The sequence below is a fragment of the Manacus candei genome, unplaced genomic scaffold, assembly GCF_025592945.1.
Source record: "Manacus candei isolate 608988 ecotype Guabito, Panama unplaced genomic scaffold, ASM2559294v1 h1tg000017l, whole genome shotgun sequence".
Classification (NCBI taxonomy): domain Eukaryota; kingdom Metazoa; phylum Chordata; class Aves; order Passeriformes; family Pipridae; genus Manacus; species Manacus candei.
Genome location: NW_026138065.1, coordinates 20,460,743 through 20,484,071, shown reverse-complemented (window position 1 = coordinate 20,484,071; position 23,329 = coordinate 20,460,743). Strand labels below are relative to the sequence as shown.

At 39.9% G+C, this 23,329-nt stretch overlaps 1 long non-coding RNA gene across 1 annotated transcript in view; it reads left to right on the top strand.

Moving 5' to 3' along the window:
• Nucleotides 1-16,536: 16,536 nt before the first annotated feature.
• LOC127469441 (uncharacterized) overlaps nucleotides 16,537-23,329 on the top strand; it is a 51,595-nt gene continuing 44,802 nt past the window's right edge. The window contains exon 1 of the long non-coding RNA XR_007903979.1: nucleotides 16,537-16,634. This is a non-coding gene — a long non-coding RNA (uncharacterized LOC127469441). The remainder of the gene's footprint in view (nucleotides 16,635-23,329) is intronic.

The following is a 23,329-nucleotide window of genomic DNA, read 5'->3' as shown; positions in this document are numbered from 1 at the left end:
GCTAGAAGTTCATTTCATATGAAGAAGAAGGCTTTTTACCATGAGGAGGAAAGACCCGTTTAATAAAATTATAGAAAGCTAAAAATAATACGTTTTGGAGGTTTTGCTTGTTTTGTTGAGGTTTTTTTTTTAATTTTTCTTAAAACACAGCAGCACACGATTTCCTTATGATTTCATGAAAAAAACAATGAGTTGCTATAGAAGAGAAAGAAACATGGTTGTGACTGTGGTGAAGGGGGTTTTGTTTAGTTCTTCTTTTTTTTTTTCCCCTGGTTTGTTAAAAGACAGAAATTGCCTTTTAGCAGCCCCCAAAGTGCTAGAAAATGTGTCAAAAAAATATAATTATCCAGAAGAGACAGAAAACTTGCAAAGACAGATGCACAGTGTTATCCAGTACAATAATATTCCATATATAATACATACAAACTTGTTATTAAGACAGTTTTCAAGTCTCTGTACTTGGCATGGAAAAACCAGGGTATTCCATGCTTGAGGATATTCTAAATAAATCAATATAAAATGTATACCTTCATATATAAAATGTATATCCCAATTAAGAGCTCCAATCTGTTAAATTATTTTATAATGTTCAATGTACCAGTTTTCATAATAGGTAATATGATTCAAGTGGTATATTCTGGGACATTTTGATTACTTTGAGCATTTTGTCAAGGATATAGAGTTCTAATACTAGTTTGAAAGTCTCTCTGTATCTCCTCTCTATGTCTACTTGATTGCCTGGATGTATATATACAGGTATATATTGGCCACACAGACAGGAGTAGTAAACTTAGCTTTTTAAATGCCCCAGTGCCAGCATGCTCAACTTTGCAAATTTAACACTCCTATTTTATATTTAATTGCCTGCTTTTGAAAGAAAAATAATCTGGTGGAGGGGGGAAGGAGTCCGGAGTAGTGACGTTGTCTTCCCTCCTGTGGAAGGTGCAGTCGCACCCTGTTCTCCTCAAACAATGAAATGCACTTGGTGAGGGCAGGAGTGAACTCCTCTGACCCACCTGGCAGCTCTCCATTTACAGCTCGTTTGAGCTGAAAGCTTTTCTTTTTCACTCACCTACAGATAAATCATTCTCAGCTATTTCAAAACATATTTATTGTCTTATCTTTATTAATCTAGGTAAATCAACATCTAGTATAACACTAAGAAAAAGTTTGCTCTTCAGAAGGGTCTAGAGCAAGCTTTATATTTCAGCTTGGTGCAGCCTGGGAAGTTCTTTTTACTTCAGAGGCATAACTTTATAATTCATGCTGTGCTCAAGAACAGCTGGCATCATTTTTCTCAAGCCTCGAAGAAAAAAAAAAGTCCTCTCAAGCAGAGGCCAAATGTGGAAAATTTCTTCCCAAAAGATAGTTGGTTGGAAAATTTTGAGCATGAAGTTATTGTGGAAACGTGTTAGCAACATCGGTTTTAGTGGCCATGAACAGGTGCCTGCTGTAATTATGACAGAGATTTAGCAACTGTCTGTCCTTATTTAGCTAGCTGTGTCAGAAGTGGGTATTTATTTAGAGTATTTCAAGATAAGCAGAGCAATGTTGCAGAATAATGAAGAAGGGAAAAAAAGCAATTCCCTCCTTCAGTGTGGGTAGAAGTACCTTGGAAATCCAAGTGTTGTTATCCTGTTGTTGAGGGTCACTGAGGTCTACTTGTTTGCTATACAATGCTGCTTCACCACTGCTGGTGCCATTATTGCCCATGAGCTGCAGCCAGTACTAAAAACTGACAGCAAACCAGTTGTGTTCATTCTTGAACGTCTCTTGAAGTAAGCCAGCTCCTCCCTGCAAAGCAAACACAGAAACTGTTCCCGTGCGCATTTGAGATTAGGCCACTGAAACATGTCCTGGCTTGAAATTCTTCAGTGAAAAAAGAAAACGAAACCACAATGAAAAATAAACCCAGTTCCACTGTGTCATACAGGTTTTATTCTGCTCCCTTTTAAAACCAAAGCTAAATTGATCTCAGTAAAGACACAAGATCACACTCGAGTTAAAAAAAAAAATTAATTAATAATTAAGACTATCAGGAAGTTAAAGTAAAACCTAGTACAGCCACCAGATGCTCTGATGTTCTTGCCAATTTAGTTTTCCATCTCATAAAATATCTTTCATTTGCCTCCCTCTGAACATTTATCAGTCCTTTTCCAATTCATTTCTCTCTTTTGTCATAAACTACAGGGAACAGCTCCCCTGAAACAGCACTGTTTTAACAGAGGTGACATTCATGTGCATAAGTTCTGTTTTCCCTTAAGCCAGGTACAGCATCTCATCACCCAGACTGATGTGTATTGGGTTCTTCTCCCTCTTCAGAGAAATTAGGCTGAATATCACCTCATGGTGTGGTCCTTGCAGCCCTCCGGGAGTCTCCAGTGTAGAGGGAACAATTCTTTCCTTTACCTTTTTCTGGCCAAATCCTGCCTCCACGTCCCTTGACACTACTTCATACACAGTAGATATTTGATTAAAACTAAAACATGGCTATCTCCTTGCTAAACAGAGCTATAGACATTGTTATACAGAGGAAGACTCCCATCCTCACAGCAGTAGCTTTCTCCCATCTTAACATTTATGCCACCGCAGGATGTCAGTCAGAGTAACACAATTAAAACTCCCATGTCCCATCCAGATCCTATATTGGTTTATGGTCATGCAGTTCCATTAAACCTATTTGGTCTAGTGAAAATATTATGAGACACAAATAAATGAAATTTCTAGTGATAACCTGAGTAAAACCTGTCTCTATGTGTGTTTTGTGGTTTTAATTGTGTTAAGTTTTGAAATTACTGTAACTCTGACAGGTCAAATTTTTCCCTGCACAGCGCATGTAAGAGAAAGAGGTTGCCTGAATTCAGAGTTATCATGTGGTAAAATTAGCCCAGAATCAGGTTTTCTGATTCTGCCTAAAAAATTATTCTCTATTTTTATGATAGGACTTATCCTTCATCAATTTTGCTATGTGGTACATTCAGATGTGAATCTCTGTGGTAAGACTCCCCTGTTCCCCAAAACATAAACTAACTTTGAGATAATTTTCCCATCTGACTGGACTAACACCAGAGATGAAACCTGGGACTAGTTTTTCCAAGGTGTGGGTTGCTGCTTCTTGAACTATGGGAGCAATCTGCAGTAGAAGTAGCATCAGCCATCTCCACCCATTCAAGGGCTTTCCAGCTGTTGCCTAGGGACCCCTTGGGTGTTTGTGGGCTACTTCCAAATGTTTCCCCAAAAAGTGAATTTAAAAACACCAAACCTACAGTAGCAAGGATAAAATTCACTCTAGAAGGGTTGGATCTCTATGAGATTAAAAGGTCCAAAACCAGAAGGGAGTTAAAAAAAACACAGGTTAGAGGATAGACTCTCACAGAGACTGTATGGCAAACCCTGCTACTGTCCTACATTTAATACCACTCAAGCAGACAATTATGCATCTTGTGGAGGAAAATAAGTGCTCTATTTTAACTTCTTTTATTCTTTAACATTGAAGATGAAATTAATTTATTTCTTGCTTTTCTCTCCTCAGCTTACTTTTATTTTCTTAGTGCCCTTTCCCATCACAATCCATTCATTTATTCTCTCCATTTAAAATCCCATTCTGTCCTGTCTTTTGCTTTGTTTCAGTAATAGCCACCTTTCCCGTTTCCTTAAAACAGCAGCTTCTCCTTTTATTTTGCCACTTCCCTGTTTCTTCTCTTCTCACTTCTCTCTTTTCCCTCCCCGTATCCCTGGATTTCATCATCCCCCTTTCTGTTCCTTTTTTTCCAGCAATTTTTCTCCCATTGGTCCTTCTGCTCCTGACCAGAAGCTTCCTAAGCTTAAATGAGTCATTTTAATTTTCTCTTTTGCTTCCTGTCATTTTACTTTTTGCTTCTCCCTTATTAAGATGGAGGCGCTGATAACAAAATTACCTCTGGATGCAACAAGATGTACATTTCAGGACCAGATTCCAGTGCCCAAAATTACCATGAATTTTAGCAGAGCTTTACTAAATTAGTGAACCACAAGGTTGTCAGTCATTATTATACACAGGGCTTTGGGAGTGCGGGGTGGAGGGGCAAGTTACACAAACATCCCTTCTCTCTAGCTTAGAGACAGCCCTGACACTGGTCCAGTCAAGTGTATCTTTGGTTCCCTTTTGCTGAAGCCTTTGAAGGATTTTTTATCAGATGGACTTTGCACACCAGCATAGCAGTTGGCCAAGCGCAATAACCTGCAATTAAAATTTCTGATCTCTTTGGATACATCCAGATAATAAACAAAAAGGAAAAGAGACCCCACATACAGAAGAATCACATCTTAAACTAGACTGCATAAATAAACCCACTGGTTCCACTGAACAAGAAAAATGATAGGCCAGATATATTAATTTCCCCAGGCAAGTGTAAGTTATATCTCCTTTATGGTGTCTTTACTGTCCTATCCATTTAACGGCAAGAAAAACTCCGCCTTCACAGATCTCCCCTTCATCTCCCTCTCCCCATTCTTTCTACCTTGTGAAAACATACCAGATTTTGTTTGAGATCAGTTACAGGTTCATTCTGAACTTCATCAATGTTTTTACAGGTAAAAAAATGATCATCGATGAAAGCACTAAGACCTGATCCAACTGTTATTTACGTCAATGGAAAGATTCCCATTGACTTCAACGAGACATAAATTTAGCCCTCGGGGTCTATGAAAAATCAGCATTTAGTCACACTGGTTCTCATTGTACAAAACTCTCCTCTTGAAATAACTTGAAAGAAATGTTAGAAATTATTTGCTGAAGGTGTCTGCTTCCCCTGGGTGGACTAATGTAATTATGTTTTGTATTCTTATAGTCTTCCAGGTGAACACCAAGGATGAGAGGAAGTGAGTGAGAGAATATATCTATTTTTACTGTGCTAAGTTACACAAATTATGGATACATTATGGAATTAACCGTGCCTCTATACACAAATACATACACACACACACACACACACCCCCTACAAAAACTAGTTGTTCCTACTGATTGCCCTTGGAACTGTGCATATATAACGCATATTCTGAAATTTAACAACATTAAGGATACTTTAAACAGCTCTCCTCATCTTTCTGGTAAACATGTAAATTACAACTTGCCATAATAATTACAAACTGCATTTCTCATAATTAAGCACTGATTTCTACATAAATACTATTTCAGATAAAAACAATGTATGGCATAGATTTGCAATCTACGGAAAATTTAAAACCAAGGCTGCCACTGCAGCTTTCGTTGTGCTTATTATTTGTCCTCTCACCTACTTCACATGTGCCTTGCCATGAAAGGAGCACATGAACGATCGTAACTTTCAGCTTCTTATCTTTCTTGGTTTATTTTTTTGGCTTTAACTGTACAGTAACTTGCCCAGATAATGAGAACAGAGTGTAAATAAAGGAAACCAATAGAGTTGTGCGTGGTTTTAAAATTGCAGTCATAAAAGCACTCCCAGAGTCCAAATCCTTATTGCTCTGTGGGCATGTGAGGCTGCTGATGAGGACACCTCAGCAACGAGAGCAGGTACAGGGTGTCACTACACCCAGCTGGTGTTCCAAAGTGACATCAGTCCAGTGGAGAACAATACCCACGGTGTTGTTCACTGGGCAGTGACTCTTCAAAGCAAAATGGTTACAGAGAGAGAAAAGCAGACCGCAGGACGCCCCTTGTCCAGGGCATGTCCTCACCACAGGGCTGTAAAGTCAGGCACCATCTGGTTTACTGTCTAATCGGCTCGTCACTTCAGGATAGGACAGCTTGAGTGGGAGACATCTAGAGTAAGATTCCTCAAACAGCACAGATGATCAGTTTGTGATTAGATCATTTCTCCTCAGAAAGAGAAGGCATGAGTTTCACCCCATCCAGCCAGAGATGAGAACCCTTCCCTCCAGACTAAGTGTTCTCGCTGATGGAGTTTTATTAAAAGATTCAGGTCAACCCCTAGTCCAAGTTTAGAAGGGAAGTTTGGGGCCATGAATGTCCCAATCACAGCAACGTTCAACTCCACATTGCAGGTTAGATGGTAGGTGGGAGAGATGGGGAATTTATTTTCACCATGCCCAGCCTCCTTCTGTAGAGCTGGGCTTTAGTTCTCCTAAACTGGAAATAATTACTAATGAGACAGATGAGGATAGCACTGTTCATTGAAATGGGAGCTGGGAAATGAGAGGGTTCCTTATTCACCATCTTTGTGATTTTGGATAATCTGATGATCTTCCTTCTGTTCTGTTTCCCAGTCAGCTGAAATGGATAATAGTATTTTACTTTCTAAGGTGAAGTAGCTGAGATTTCCAAATGGAAATAATGGATAAGCCTGCTGTATTTTACTTTAAAGTCTAATTTTAATTAGCACTCTAATGGGCCTTTTGTTACTGGATGCTCTCTTGATGCATTATTATCTATTCTTACTATTCAACATGTGTGTTGCAGTAGTATTTAGCAGCCCCAGTAAGGATCCTGGATGTGTTTTTATTATGTGCAAGAGTTTTATATTGAACTCTAAAAACAATGACAATATTTCAACTGTCAAATAGAAGCACAGATTCAGCACAGCAATTAAATACATGGCTAAACAATCCCTGTCCAAAAGCCTTGCCTAACTTAAGACTTGCTATTAAAGAAGATTTCACACAACCTCTATAACTTATATTATAACTTATACCTGTGGAATTATATTTCTTTATTTGGGATGAGAACACCTAGCAAGGCATAATATTGTCATCTTTTGTCAGGGACCTTATTTTGGCAGTTTTCTTAAATGTGTGGGTTGATCAATTAATTCAGCACAGACTTTCGAAGAAGAGTAATTACTGTTATTTTTCTAAAAAAAACCCCAAAGCTTTAGAATTTTGGTAGATTCTGAATTATTTCCCACGAGGGGAAAGTGTAATTCAATGCTATTTAAATTTATCTAGGTTTTATTTCCCATAAATCAAAGCTGATCAAAGTAAAACACACTGTGCCATCACATTTTGAAGAGACAGATGTGTGTCATGTTCTGGAGAGGAAGGTAGTTTCCTTGATGGTGCAGAAGTTTTCTTCCCCTTGTATAAGTCAAAATATTCCATATTGTATCAGAAAAAAATGTGAAATGTTTAATTAAATCTACTTCCAAATGACACCCATACTGTGGTGCAGGGAGGTATCAGGCAGCCACCAGCACAGCCTGGCACTCCATTTTGAATTTACAGCTGTGCCCAGCACTTCAGAGGGAGTTTTGCTCAAGTTGGGATTGCAGGATCAGTCCTACGACTTGTTTGGAAACCATAAATTAGACTCAGTGTTATGTTTCCTGGCTTTAGGGAGCCTATATCTGTTAGTACCGTTTATATGCTACTCCACTTTAACCAGTCAGATAAATCATCAGCTTCGTGGCTGAAGCAGAAAGTACAGATATGACAGAGTACTCAAAACAAGCCATGAATTCCCCACACATATAAATTGGCATAACTGCTTTAATTTCATCACCCGGAGATTTGACTTGGAATGGTTTAGCTTGATATTTTTTGCTGATGATTTATTTTGTCATCAAAATATACTGTGAAGCAGAGAGAACATGTCACCTAGCAGGCAACATTTAAATTCACCAGGTCTTTTTTTACAGGTGATTTGTGCTTTGTGGATGTTTAGGTTCCAAAATCTTCTTAAAAATTTCCATACTGATCTGTGCCATCACTTGATGTCAGGTTGTAAATCAGCCATGTTTTAGGATGTGAGTGCTTACACACTCTTTTCTTTACAGAGCAAGGGGGTTAAACATGTACTCAAGTTGTGTGATGTTTGGTTTACAATTATTACAGGTCAGTATAATTTTTATTTAATATAACATTATAGTATAATATAGTAACATAACATAGTATAATATAAAATTCTTTTTTCCATCTCTGAACCCTTAAAATATCCATGCATTTGTACGTTTCATCACCAACTTGAATATATATTTTAGCACTACCCTTTTCCTTTATTTTGAAATGCCCGTTGCACATATTTTTACAAGGGGCTTTGTGAAAGCAGCATTCCTGTCCACAGCCCCGCTCCTCGGAAGGTCCCAGCACACTGATGCAGCTTCTCCCCCTTCATATGTCTTCCTACCACAGGGTATCACTAGGACAGAGCCATGGGTCTTATTTCTAAACTCATTCCTGCAAAATGTGTAACGGGATCCTCAGCATCCTTTGGTTTCCTGACATAATCTATTCATTGAATCTTACTTATTTGTGAATGTGCCTGCCCTAAATGGACTGCTTACAAAACCTGGGGGGTTATGATTACCCTTCTTCTGTTACCTAGCCAAGATCTGTCCCTGTCTCTCACAGCACCTGCTGCTTATCTCCCAGAGCTCAACAGAAGGGTTATTGGGTGAAATTTAGCAGCCACAGAAGATGAGATGAAATGAGCTAATGGTCACCAACTATTATCATCATGGTGACTGTTAGAACCATGATTGCCTATCAGCATAGTCATCACCTATTTTCCAAATCCCCTCTTTGGCCAATACAAGAATCTTTGCCCTCAACTCATAATTCCAGTTCATTTTGTCCACAATTCCCCTTTCCCTGTGTGAACTCTCCAACTCCAGTTCAGCTGCACTTCATTCGCACTAATGAAAAGAGTTGAGCTTTGAGTCCAAGTTCTCTAAGACCTTTGTCCTAACATCCATTTACACATTTGTGATAAGACATCTAAATATCTTGCAAGGTGGGAGGGGTAAGTGTTCTCTCTTGGCTATCCTTCCTTCTACTATGGTATGGATTATTTTTGACTTTATGTATACACCTTTTTCTCACTGTGGTCTGTGAGGCCACGTTTCCATCGATGTAAGCATTAAACTAGTGTCAGGGTTAGAGCAAACCCTAATTATATTACAGTTTAATAGGGAAACAGATCATGTCAAGTGGGAGGTCAGCAACATATTTTTGGATCGTATCGCAAAGTTCATCCAGTACTCATCCCTTCCCTATACTGGAATATTTATAGTTTGTTTGTTTTACACTGGAAATATCCCTTCTGTGAGCTTCTCTTGAGAGTGGTTCAGGAGAAAGATGGTATGCAAAACCTCAACCATTAGACACAGGACACTTGGATCCTCCTCCTTTTCAAATTCTCCTGTGATGGATTAGAATGGGAGTTTCAGAGTGGACAAGCTGTAGCAAGCTAAAGCAAGCACATCCCAAGCTCCTTTAGACAAAACCCTTTCCCAGGGCTATAAAACACCCTGGTATCCAAATCCTGTATGTACTGTAGTGAGCAACCTTCCTGTTCCTATGCACCTTAATGTTTCATTTCTGCATGGGTACTCAAATACATCTGCTACCCAGCTAGGGGTTTCCTCAGGACTACATCCAGTGGGTTCCTGATACTAAATCTTTCCCTAGGTCCTCCAAGGTATGTATTTTCTGACTGTGCCTATCCTATGCAGTGGGAGTATGTGTCTGCAGGGTAGTCGTGCCTTTCTCTCAAAGACTAGGTGTCTTTTCAGGCACCTGTCTTAAAGAATTGAGAACTGGGCTCCATTTCTGCTCTTAAAAAATGCTTGTGTAAAATCTTCAACAGCCTTAAGTGCGACAATCAAAAAGAAGAGCCTCCTCCCAAGCTCTCTCTACTTTCTACATGGCCACAGCAAGCAGCATGGAGGATGCTTGTCTCCCCATTCATAGCCTGATAGCTCATGCAGTCCCCCAGGTCAACAGAAATATGAGATTAAACTTCCTTAGACAGTCGGTGGAACTGTACCTGTCTTTTACATGTCCCTGATGAATGCTTAAAGAAAGCAGCACTATCTTATCCTTCCACCAGCATTTGCAAGAAAGGAGTGATGCCTTTCTAAACTAAAAAGAAGAGACCAAAGCACAGGTAAGGAGGCACCTTTTGTCTCTCTAGTGGACAGAGGTGCCTCCTTACAAAGTGAGGGGCAGGAGGTCCCCCATCTCCTGCTGGGAAGGCCAAACTGCTCCCTGCATACCTTGGTGGCTGATTTGGGACCACTTAACGGGGCTGAGAATCAAGTCATGTAAGACGGGATGTAGAAGTCCCTGGTATCACAGGCAGTGCTGTGACTGAATTTTGGGTGGCTGAGGTTTTATGGGAACTCCATTAGCTCCTGAGCCTTTTTGGCAAGTTTCATTATACAGTTAAAACCAGTAATTATTAACAAGGTGTGAGCAACCACTTTATTTTCTCCTGTGATGATCCAAGTGCACCATGACCAGGGACAACTCTCTTTTAGAAAGCAGTGGGGAAATGTTTAGACAGGCAAAAGTCTCACCATCTCCATAGCCATCTAATTTGTACTTGTAATGTGATAGAACTATCGTGTGAACATTTTTATAACTGATCTAGCAAAGCTCACTACACCTTGTAAACAAAAAGCATATTCCCATCCCAAAGTAAAATACTGTTTAGTTTTGAATTTTTCTGAAAACATTGAACTTGTGTTGACAGAAAGAATGAAACGTACACATTAAAAAAAAGTTCGTCTCTTCTTTGAAACATGTCATCTTATTCTAAAATAACCATATTCATCCCAGTTGGTACTCAAAGTTTTAGAGTAAGAATTTCTCTTTCCTACTAGAAAATGCAGTCACTCAGGCAGGTAATCACAGCATTGGAGTGTTTCATTTTGTTAAGATGGGTATAAATTTATTTTATAAGCTGCTTTGCCTATCAAATGACAGGAGGTCCCTTATCATAAACACCACTGAAATTTTATTATGTGAAGGAGTGGTTACTAGTTTGTTTGGTTTTTTTTCTTTACTCTAAACAAATTAAAGAATTTGGAAATCCTGACCTGAAAGCATTTCACACTTTCACAAGTGCTTAATTTTAATTGTGCACGTAATCCAAATAAGTCCAGTACTACTCATACGCTTAAATCTAAGCACATGCATAAGTGTTAGAAGGACTGAGCTTTAATATAGCACAAAAACTAATGTCTAATTTTTCAGCATTAAAGTTAATGCCATGTTAGATTCATTTTTCTAAGAGAAGTCATTCTATGAAAGAAATTATAAAAATAAATTTGTGCCTAACATATATTTTAACTGAGACATATACTGATATATTTAATATTTCTAAGTATATCTATTACAACATATAATATTTCTAAAAAGTACTGAGTCATGTAAGGGACCTGACACACAACCTCATAGAAGAAACCCTTAGAGAGAGGGCTACTGAGGGAGGAAAAATTTGGAAAACTCTGATTTCTGGCAGCCAGTCCCCTGGTGCAGGAGCTTCCCTTCGCTTAGCAGAATAAAGTCTCTGCTTCAGAATTTGTTGACTTCAGGGAATTTCTGCAGAAGAAATCTCTCCATGAAGGCATTTAACCTCCCTGCACTGCACCACGGGGAAAACCCAGGAGCCCTCCCTGACCAGCTCTGCTCTTGCTGGCCCACAGATGGGAAAGGCCAGGTCACCCCGTGCTGAAGCTGCGTGTTCTGCCTTCACCCTGACTCAGACCTCTTCACAAGCACATGCTGGGGAAGCAATGCCATCCCAAACAGCATCCGTGGGTTTCCCTGGGTATTTCCTAACAGAGCTCGTGTTCCTGGCAGGTCTGCTCACCATAACTGTGGTAGTGGTTTGACACTAACATCCATGCTCCCAAATCCCTTGGTAGCTATAGAGGAGGTTCCCTGTGGTCTCCTGTCTGTTCTGCAGTGGGATACAGCAGCAGCCCATGCTGCTCCACCCAGACCATGGGAGGACAGGGCCATTGGGGCCTCATCCAGGTAAGCAATGGGATGTTCTTTTCATCGCTGTTGGCATGGGTATGTATTTCCAATTCTGTTTTCTGCTGCTACTTCAGAGTAACATATTATCAGTTATCACCATGATAGCTATTTTTATTCCAGGAACATTGGGCCTCGTTACAAGATATATATATATACCCTGAAAACTCAAACAAATGAATATCAGCTAATTTTTCTCTAATTCAGAAAATAAGCTAAATCTTGATAATCTGTTTACTTTTACATGCTTTCTAAAACCATAACGATTTTCTACGCTAAATAATTTTCTGTGAAGATTTTGGTTTGGGAGCTCAGCTTTAACAACAAGCTAACAACAACAAAACCCAGCCAACCTGTAAGGGCAAGCAGTACTTGCAAGATTTTATCAGTTACTTCCAGAAAATGCCCCTTGGTGCCTATTTCACTCTGCTGTTTTAAGTTAATTTGCAAAGCTTTGACAAGGAACAAAGGTTAAATACTTGGAATTTGCACAGGTTGTATGTCATTGCAGAATGCTAAATAAATGTTACAAATAAATGTTAGTACCTCCAAGAAGAAAAAAGGTAGGGCATGGGTGCAGCTGCCCTGAAGATCATTATAAGAAGAAAATTCCTCTGGAGCCAACTGGGAAAGCCGGAGATAGAAATGCAGAGTATTACACAGGTACTGCTTTTAAGACTGTGTTATCAGGGGACTCCAGGTAGGTATGGAGCTGAGCAGAACTGTTTTACAAACATCTCCTGTTATGTGTTACTCTAAGAAATAATACCTGAAGTACAGGAACCTGCTGGTAATACTGGAGTACATTTTAGCGACGTGAGCTGAGGGTTGAGCTTTGCTAGTTTAGGGATATTGGTAATTAAAAGCAGTGAAAATAGATGTAAATCCAGTGGCACAACATGCTACGGAGGTGGGTATTTGTAGTTATAAAACTACAGTCCTGGATGAGCTTATAGCAAATCAGATTAAATTTAAGACTGCTAAATATTGCTATGGGAATTTATTTCTGTTGATGGGACTCAGATTGTTCTGTTTATGCGTGGTTTGGGTTCTGCTGGCTGATTTTATCAACATATGTTAAATACATTTATGCTGGTCATTTTAGTGGCAGTTGGCATGCTAAGCCATCTCCATCAAAAAGGTACATTTCACCCCTTAGCAAGAAAGAAGTGGACAAACTGAAGGAAATAGATTTAGAGCTTGCCCACTGTCATGCAGCAGAAAAACCATTGCAGAATCTCCAAGCCCTGACTCTCCTGGCAAAAGGGGAGTGCTGCCAATGCAAGGTACTGTGGCAAACCTTTCCTCCTCCAGCCTTCCTCAGCCATAAACAACTTTTTTACCAGTTCTGGTCCTCATCCAGCTCTGAGAGTCAGTGACGATAATCTGAGCGTGCCAAGCCTGGCCTCAGCAGATTTTCTTGTGAAATAAAGAACACAGTGTGATATGCAATTTTCTTCTGAATTCTTTGAATATGTGTCCTGGAATACATGGCTTCTGCTAACAGTTCTGCTATCAGCACTGTTTTCTGCATTTGACTCCCCTTCCCACTTGTATAACTGCGGTATTTTATAGGGAAGTTGTTAACTGGTTATTTTCCATTCTAGTACTCTAGCAAACTGTAGTAGGTTTGAGTTGATATTTCAAAATTAGATTTCTACCTTCACAGCTAATCCTACGAGAAACTAAGCATCCTTGCAGGAGGTATGAAACCAGTGATGTTCTGTGTGCTTAGCACATTACTGAATAAGGCCTCATTGGAAGGATATCCAGCCAAAGTTGACAAACTTATAAATACAAAGTGCCCCGGTTTCATTCAAAAAGCTACTTGTACACAAATAAACAAAGTCAGAAAAAAAATAATTTGTTTCTCAAACTATTTTTAAAAATTCTGAGAAGCTAGTAATTTAAAAAAATTTCAGGGAACACTTGAAATAAGTTATGACCACTAAGATTTTGTTTTATTCTTTTTTCTTTTTAATAAGGTTTATACATATTGTGGTTACTTTTTCTGCAATTTATTCACAACATATTCATTATAATGCTTCTCTGTACTTTTATCATTAGCCTGCATAGATTTTTGAACTACAGAGAAAAGATATCTCATTGTGGTAATAGCACTCAATTTTGCCTTCTCCTCAATGGTTTTCTTCTTTTGTGTTATTCCCATACATACGTGATTCAAAGCATTTGTGAGATGACCTCACTTTTTTTTTGTTGTTGTTTCATTTTGATCTTGTTTTCCTGGCTGAGAGGATGTGTGTCACTTGTGTTTTGAAATGAACTCTGGTAAATACAGCCGCTTCTTGAAAAGATCACTGCTCCTATTTGAGCATGACTTTGCCATAAATATGCAAGTGGGAAGAAAACTATGAAGACTTGTCGTGTGAGCAACCCACGGGCTCAGTCTTTTCTCCTCATTACTGCCCAGTCCTGCTTCTGGATCCTTCCTCGCAGAGCACATGACCTACCTCCCAGCCGTACAGGACACCGAGTGCCAAAGAAGGGTAATTGTATTATAAGACTTTTTAATTCCCCAACTTACTTCAGCTGTTATCAGCAGCTGGTTACTTCAGCTAGCTGATATGCCTCGGTATCTTGTAAACATTCGGTCTAGTACTGTGCATTACTCATAGTTGGAAAATCACTTTGACTCCTGTAGCATAATTATGTTAATGTCAAATGAGTCACAGGGAAACAGAAAACTTGTATCAGAGCTGCACCTTAGTGCCAGTTTCTGAATGCTCCTGTTGGCATGATAGAAGTAGGTTAGGGGATTTAGGGGAAAAAACAACTTTCATTTAATGAGTGATTTGAAATTATGATAATAATGATTCATAAGGAAGCTGCGCGACAATCAAGTTCAGATTCATTGAAACATAAAACTGGTAAGAGAATAGCCTGCCTAATTATTTATAAGAGCAAGAGTGAAAAGTACTGAATTTTTAAAGAATTACTTTTCCAGGAAAACTTCACAGATATGTTTCGCACATAAACAGCTTTTCACATTCATTATCTAGTTACAAGGGTAGTCTAATTGACATCTTAATTAGATGACATTTCAGAGTTAAGCCCCTCTGATGTTTCATTAATTTTACCTTTCTTGGTCTAGTTAATGCAAGTGATCATTCAGGAAAAAAAAAAGCTATACTTTTTCACCTCACTTTTGGATCATAATACAAGAAGCCGGAAGCTCTTCAACAAGCTAAAAGTTCCTATAACATAACTTGTCCTAACTGAAAGCAGACGAAGGGACAGCAAGAGCAGAATTCATTCCAGAGTTAAAAGACACAGGGACATACATGTGTGGTACACTGACCATCTCAGGGCTAAGCTGAAGCACTTTTTCTCAGAAACATAGAAGCAAGTTACTCTGGTATTTGCCTACCAGGATTTTACATGCTCAAACATATCTCAATATTCCCACGTGCCAGCCTGATAAATAGGATATACCATCTCAATGTAAACAGAGACTTTTTTTTTTTTTTTTGAGATGGCTGAAACGTCATTCTCTGGACACAAGAGTTTTAGTATTCTGACAGATTCTACTGTGCTATTTAAGAAAAAGGCTCAAACCTAAGCAAAAGGCAAAAGCTGAAATGAAAATTATAACCAGATAATTTAAGTCAGGAAAAAAAAAATCACTCAGGGTAATGTAATAAAAATCTCTGTGGATAAGTAACTGCCTTTACCTTAATGTTCTATTTGAGAAGAAGACAAGACTTACATTTCCCTGGGAGCTCCATCTCTCTGAGCATTTCCCTTTCATCTGTTGTCTTCTCATCTCATGCCTTTTCTGACTTCTCTCCACTTACCCTAGAAACTGTTAATAAATTAAATCTCACATGTCCCATAAGAAACCAACTGTTGTTACTAAATTGAGTGGAAATATAAGGTCATGCCATAGGTGACTAAGTACACTCCAGATTTCCCTACGAGCCATGATCTAAATATGATGCCACAGCATCATCTCGACCTTATACTGAGTGAGGGGCTTTATTTCAGAGCACATCCCCGACCCAGAGATAACCTACTATGGCCAACATCTGCAGTTTGAAACTCTCAGCTCTTGGCTGAGTTAAAATTGTAGTTTTTTATGTCAAGCATTTTCATGCCTGATGTATCGGTGGAAAATCTTTACTGTAGTACTTCCTGCTCCTGTGTTTCACATAGAAATATATAGCAAATACACCAAGGACTTATTACTTTGTGAATTAGCATCATTTTATTAACGATGTGCGTTTGTGGTCAGCCCTGCAGAGGCGGACAGACTGTCCATGCGATGCTGCTGCCCTGGGGCAGGACCTGGCATTTCCCTTCCCCCGTGTCCGTGACACTCCCGAGTTCCCAGGCCCCGGGGAACAGCTCTGCGGAACCGGAGCCACAGAACCGTGAGCGGCGATGAAGAAAAGAGCTCAACACACCACCCGGGCGGCAGCATCAGCCGAGGCCGATCGGGGCTGAACCGCCCGGGACAGTCTGGGCGGGAAGACCTCAGACTTGGGGTCAGACCTGCACCCTGGGAAACTGGGAGCTCTCACCGAGGGGTCATTGTCCCAGCCAGCCCTTCATTCAGGACGGCGCTGCGGGGTCTGTGCGGGGCTGTGCGGGGTCTGTGCGGGGTCCGTGTGGGGTCCGTGCGGGGCTGTGCGGGGTCTGTGCGGGGCAGGTCTCGGCCCCGCGCCCCCCCCGGCCGCCCCAGCTGCGCCCGTCCGTCAGTGCCGCCCCCCCGGGCGGGGCCGCCCCGCGCTGCCCCTTTAAGGCAGCGCAGCCCCGCGCGCATTCCAGCGGCCGCGTCACCGTTCCGGGAAGCGGGTGGCGTCATCCCGCCGCCCCGTCATCCCGCGGCGAAAGGGGCGGGCGCTCGGAGACAAAGAAAGAATTAAAAATAGAAGGTGAGGGCGCGGAGAGCGCTGTGACCGGCGGGCGGGGCCGCGGCCCCGTCGGCCGTGACGTCACGGCGGGCGCGCGCCTGCGCGGCCCCGCGGGGCCATTTACGGGCGCTCCCGGGGGGCAGGTGACGTCATGCGGGTGCCGCGTCACGTCACGTGCGCGGGGCTCGGTCCCCGCATCCCCCTTCAGGGAGCGCGGGAATGGGGAACCTGGTCCCGGTCTAGCCCTGACCGCCCTCCGGAGCAGGGAGCCGCGGCTGCGGCGCTGGTTCCTGCCCACAGCCCTGGCTCTGAGTCATGGAAGGGGCAGCAGCTCCGGGTGGATTTGTGGCTCACGAAACAGAGAGGAGGGTTCTTTGTGCCACACCTGGATTCCCCTGTATTTGGCGTCAGCGGTGGAGCCAGCGGCGATGCTTAGCCCTCCTTTGTGGGGTGCTGTGTGAGAGGATAACTGTGTCACACTGAGAGCAAGAGCAAACAGCAAAGCCTGGTGCTCTCGCTGCATACCGTGTGCTCTCCCAGCAGAGAAAAGCAATGTGTTACCCGGGGGGATAGTTTCTACGCCCACTGGAATGTGACATTCCCCACAATTATTACATAAGTGTCATGTCAAGGATGCCATTGATATTACGATCCTTCTCTTAACTACAGCATGACAGCAGTAGCTTATATCTAGAATCTTAAAAGGATGCTGTTTCATTTCTATTCCAGTTGCCAAGGCCGTCTCTGTCAAGAACAGCCTGAGGATGTTCTGTAGCCTTTGTGGTCATGTACTCTCTCTGTGAAGGACTGGCCTTGTCTCTTGTGGCTTTTTTCTAAGAATCAGATAATCTGAAAGGGTATTGGGCCACATATGCAGATAGTATTTGGTAGATGAGGCTTGCACACTTGTTACTGTAACTCTATGTGTTTCAATATAAAGCTGCTGGGTCCTTTTGGTTCCTTCTCCATGTGGCTTTTTGTGTATGTGTGAAATTGTGCATAAAAGTTGGTGACTGTATGTCCGTTGCTTTCTGTAGTCTGTCCAGGCAGCTTGAATAGATCTTTAGCTTGAGTTGCCGTTTTCTCAGCTTGTTTGAGTACAAGGAAAATGTTGTGGGCCATGTGAAACAAGGAACTACATCATCAGCAAGTAGCTTCTGCTACACTAGTCGCTGTGAGCAGGTAAAAGACATAGATAAATTCACTGAGAGTTATGCAGAAAACACCAAATAAAGGTTCTTATTAAACACCTCTGAAGTAGCTTGAAATTTCTTGACGGCAAAATGAGCGTGCCAACTTCTGTCCCCATGTGGCTGTGTCTGCATCAGCATGCGCTTGCTCTTAAGCTTTCATCTTATGTGAAAGGTAAAATTGTTAGACCAAACCTAGACTAAACTAATCTGAACTAATCTGTACTAACCTGAATTAAATCTCAAGTGTGAATATTTTCATTCCACAGTTTAACCAAGTAGTTAATTTGAGATTATTTCCCAGTGGTTTTGGACAGGCTTAGCCAAAGTCTTGACTGGAAAATTGAAGGAAGTAGAGATTCAGCCCTTTTTGTGTGGCAATGCACTAGAAAAGGCAGTGAAGTGTTGGCAATCCTTCTTTTTCAGTCTTTCTTTGTGATAAAGCAGCCTATGTTTGCAGAGGTTGCATATCCCATTTAAAGGGCTTTGTTGTGCAGTGTAGTGATGGTGGTGCGGTACAGTGCAAACTTGAGCTAAATAGTGCTGTCCCAGAGCATTCCAAGGGAGGGGGGTGTGATTAGTAAAGGGGGGCTGTGTCTCCTGTTAGATTGAGTCATGGAGGAATAGAAGAGAGAAGTGTGCAAGCTTACGAGGAATGCAAGCCTTTCTCCTTCAAATGCTTTTTAAAAAATGAAATTCCAGAAGCCTGAATCAACGAATTTTTTCTGTTCCTAAAATCAGGATGATAAAGCCATTCTCTGTCAAAAACCTGGATTACTTCATTAGCTTTTGGAAATGTAATAGCTGCTACTTTTCTGTTAAGCTCTTTCTCATTACCTGCTACTATGAATATACCTGTTAAACAAAATGGTGTTTGGACCAATATAATTGCTGGAAGTGCAACACAGCAGCCCCAGGATACGTTGTCAGTTCTGGAGATAACACTGCATCTCTTCTGAAGGGGGCATTTACAAGGCTTACCTCATCATTTAGTCACCTGGATGACTGTATGCTGACAAGGAAACAGGCTTTTGTATGAGCTACCAGAATATCATTGCAAAGCTTACTGTAACTTGAAGAAAAAATCTGTACTGAGTGCAAGTCTTTGCAGGTGATGTATCCTATACTAGAACTTCCCTGCAAAATAGTTAAATAATCCTCGCGTCCTGGAAAAAGAGGCCTGTGACTTGAAGTGAAGCTTTCCTGGAATTTTCCATTTGCCCTTCGTGGCTTTCAGGTGGTGCCCTGTCAGAAACAATCTTCCTGGAAGCTTATGAGTACTGAGCAGTATCAGACTATGTATCAGTCTTGCATAATAAATGCCCTCTACAGCAGAGCTATGGATTCTACTCATTCCCATCCCATAATGTGATACATTTTTTTTCAATATCCTGAATGTCCTCGTGGATGGGATGAATCCAAAATGCTACCAGGCATTGGAATGGGCCTGTCAGCAGCTGGAGAATATTTTCACAAAGCACTCCAATTAAACCAATAGAGTACCTCCAAAACATAAGCCTAGAGCTTAACTTTTTTAACTCAGGTGAACGCTTAAAAACTCTGGTTTCAACAGAAACATGAATTTGACACCTAATTTTGTCATTATTCTTCCTGTCAGCTCTTTGCTTTCACACAGGTAATAATTAACAGCTGTTCTTTAAGTTCCCTTTTATCTGAAAACATCTGGCTTTTTAACATAATAAAGGTGTTTTAATTCTTATGAGACTTATGAAGGTCCATGTACATTTAACAAGTTAGATCTATTGATCTGATGAAAAAAGCGCACCATATATTTTCTGTTGCCTTCTATCTCTGGAAACCATTTTCAGGGCAAACTAGAAGGAGTTTCTGGTGGAAGTTGGATGTATGCGTTCCCTGACTCAACAGGGCTCTTTGTTTTCAAGGAATAGAAATAAAGAGTTTCCTTTAATTATAAGCCTGAGGGCAGAGAGAAAGGAGGGGTGATTTCTGTTTCTCAGTATGATGTTTGTCATTTAGTTCTGCCTGGAGGAGTTGCAGTTTTGTTGCTAAATTATAATTGCACCTTTCCTGTGGCTATAGAGGAGATTTGGCAGTGTTACACTTCTGATTTGTGGGAGCTCTCCAAAAAGGTAAAGAGGAGTTTCTTCTGTGACTTGAACATGCTACTTTCCTTCACAATCATGAGGATTTCCTTTTGGTATGAACCAGGGCTGAATGTCAAGTCAGTTCTTGCAGTCTGGCTTTTTTGTTCTGGAGAAAACATGATGCATTTGAAATGTATTTGAAATATCATTTTCTCATTAGATCGTTATGTTATGCAAGGTGGAGAATGGCAGTTACCCTTAAAGCTATTTATTACAATTTATTACACTGTGGTTGTGAATCTAATGAGGGAAGATGGGATTCAAGAAGGGACATGATGAAAGTTTTTGTAGAAGTGGGCATAGTTGGGATGATGAAGGTTTATGAGAACATTAATGTTTTAAAAAAGTTTACAAATCCCTCAGTGTGTACAGTTCTTGATAAGGCGTAGACACTAAGTCAGTATCCTGTAGTTTTCTTCATGGAGTCTCCTGTTTTTCTAGCAATGCCAAAGTAAAGAATTCATGGCTTTTTGAGAAATGAAGGAGTCACCTTATCTTATTCCTTGGATGATAACAGCAGAATTATCAGTGATCATGATGATTCCTTTTTTCATGTAGAAAAGTGTATTTAAGATGTGAGCAAGAAACTTAGGATATGTGCAGTCTACCACAGGGGGTTTTAGGTAAGTTGTTTAATGCTTTCTGACAAAGACAGATGGTATGTTTTGTGTATCAGAGCAATGTGGTGAGCATAACCTTAAGACTGTTTATCATGCCAGTACCTCAGATAAATAGATATTGTGCATTAAAGGCTTTACCCATTTTTTTGACCTTTTACTACTTTCTGCAGCATCTGTATGAGCTGAAACAATATAGCTGTTCATAGACTCTACTGTAGTCTAATAGTCTCACAAATCTATTTATTCCATTTGTGGCATTTGTTACATGATTGAAAATTTGAATAACTTATCCACAAAGTTGCCTTTTTTATTCCTATTCACAAATCCCCATAAGAGTTAAAAGCATTCAGCTCTAACAAATTTTTTGATGGTTTACTGTGAATTAATCAAAGTTTAATTCATATAGTAAGGCTATCATAGCTTTTTATTTAACAATAAACTTCTTAATAAGTCTCTTAATTTCCAGTTGACATTTTGTCAATTGACCCAGTCCATGCACAAGGTCAGTGCAGGATTGTTACCTGGTAGCATTTATCATGACAGAATAAATGACAGAATTTACAAACTTTTTGTTGTTGCCACCGCTGTTTACCAACAGTGCAACTTGAAATTTTACATAAAATGTGATTCACAAGATTCAGAAATAGATTAAGCCCTATTGCTGTGTTCTCCATTCTTTCCTGTCCTCACTCGCCTCACTCCCCACCCCCAAATCAAAGTTTCCAAGACTGTAAAGTCAAAATGTTTCAGATAAATCTTCTTGGTGCTGCTCAGGCTCTTTGAAACTTTTTTTCAGTTCTGTTTGTTTCTTTAAAAACTTCTTGTCACTTCCTCTGTATCCATAGGTCTTTTTTTTTTTTGTTTGCTCCAGAGTGATACTTGCCTTTATCTAGGACTGGATATTTAGTGGTCTGGAACTCTGGTGTTCAACTGTTATTAAAAAAAATGTGGATAACTTTATTAAGTTCACAAAGAAACAGCTGTAGTTTACTGTAAATCACAATGGGAAATATATTTCGCAAAGCAGGAACAGTTGTGTAAAGAAGTTTAAAACAAGTTAAAACCTCATTGTTTTCCCCAAGGGCTCCTGTTTTTATAACTGTTTAGGTTCATACATTCTTTGGAATTTGTCTTTGCTTCATAATGCCTTAGAAAATGTGAGAGGTTGAAAATGGACTCAATAGATCATGACTACCATTTTGAAACTTCCATAAACAACAGGGCACTGTGTACTGCAGAACATTTATCTAGTGAACACAGCTTAGCAGAGATCCTAAATCTGTTTCTCATTCAGTTGAATGCACAGCAGAAGCAAAACCAATGCACGAACATGTGTCAAAGCAATAGATTTAAATGTTATCAGAAGTGAACACCATACAGCTTACACTGGAGGAAAGGATTGTTGCTTTGTTAGAATTTAATCTTTAATTTAGTTGATTTTTCTGCAGGTTTAAATCTCAATTTTTTTTTTTTGATTGAGTGATTCTGAGATGGTATCTTCTTTCTGCCCCACATTTAAAAGTAATGCAAATCAGATAAAGTTGTTTTCCAACTGGGACATGATGCTGTCCCTGTTGAGTTCAGTGACAGTTCTCACTAACTGAGGTGATGGAGGACTGGGTGTGTAGGTTCTTGGGTGGAAGACATTGGTCCTTCTTGTTTTCCTTTCTTCATATAGATTCATGAGTGACCAAAAGCCACAGGTTTAGCTACTAAAAAACACAACCTACACAATGCTAAAAGTGAAGATCATTTTAAAATTTGTTTGGTTACGTTTGACTAGCTATTTTTAAGATCACTTCAATGTGCTGATTTTGTTTGTAGTCTACTGCTTTTCTTCCTAGTACCAGGTATGTAAAATGTTTATTTCTGGTCTTGGATTTGTGTTTGACCTTGGATAACTTCTTATGTTTATGTTGCTGTAAGCAGGGTGTTCTAAGGCTTTCTAATTAGCTTTTGTGTAATTTTGCATGCTTTCTGGAACTGAGAGATTTCCTACAAAAGCTTGATTTCTTGATCATCCCAGCAACATCACTAACTTACTTCTCAAAAGACATTTCAGTGTTATCATGTGCCTAATTGTAATTTGTTTTTTTAAGCTTTTAAATTTGATCTGTGTTATATACAGCAAAACGATTTTTAGGGATTGAGTTGCATACTGCTTGAATGTTATTCAAAACTCTACTAAAAACTTATTTAATTTTCATATAATCTATCGTTGGTTTATTAGCATTTTAGAAACATGGCTTACAATAATTTGTCATGATAGTATATGTCCTAAAAGCCCTTTGTAATCTGGAAAAATAATTATTTTTTTTTAACTTTTGTGCTACATGAAACAGAGTACTTAAAAATAAGTCTGATTTTGCTTTAACTTCTCTGATTCAGATTGCTTTTAATAACTGTGATTACAGCGTAGTATCCTGCCTGCCTTCTGGGTAGTTATGCCATCTTTAGTGCAATCTTTGTAAGGGCTTGAGAATGCAGATGAAGAAAGACAGGTTTTATTCTTTTGCTACTTGACAACTGCTGCAGAGTTTTGTTTTTTCATGATTGCTGTTCTGCTTAAAAGCTAAGTTATTTTGCACTGAAAAGAAATAGTTTCAGAGCTGTTGAAAATAAGAGTGTATCTGTAATAAAGGTTATTATGATTAATTTTCATGCTTGTTCTCTGAAAAATATAATTTCAAATCTAAAAAGGCATATGGTTGTTTACTTAATGATCCCTTAGAATATGTTCTTGTGTCACTGAGATCAGTGATAACAGGATGAGGTAAGAA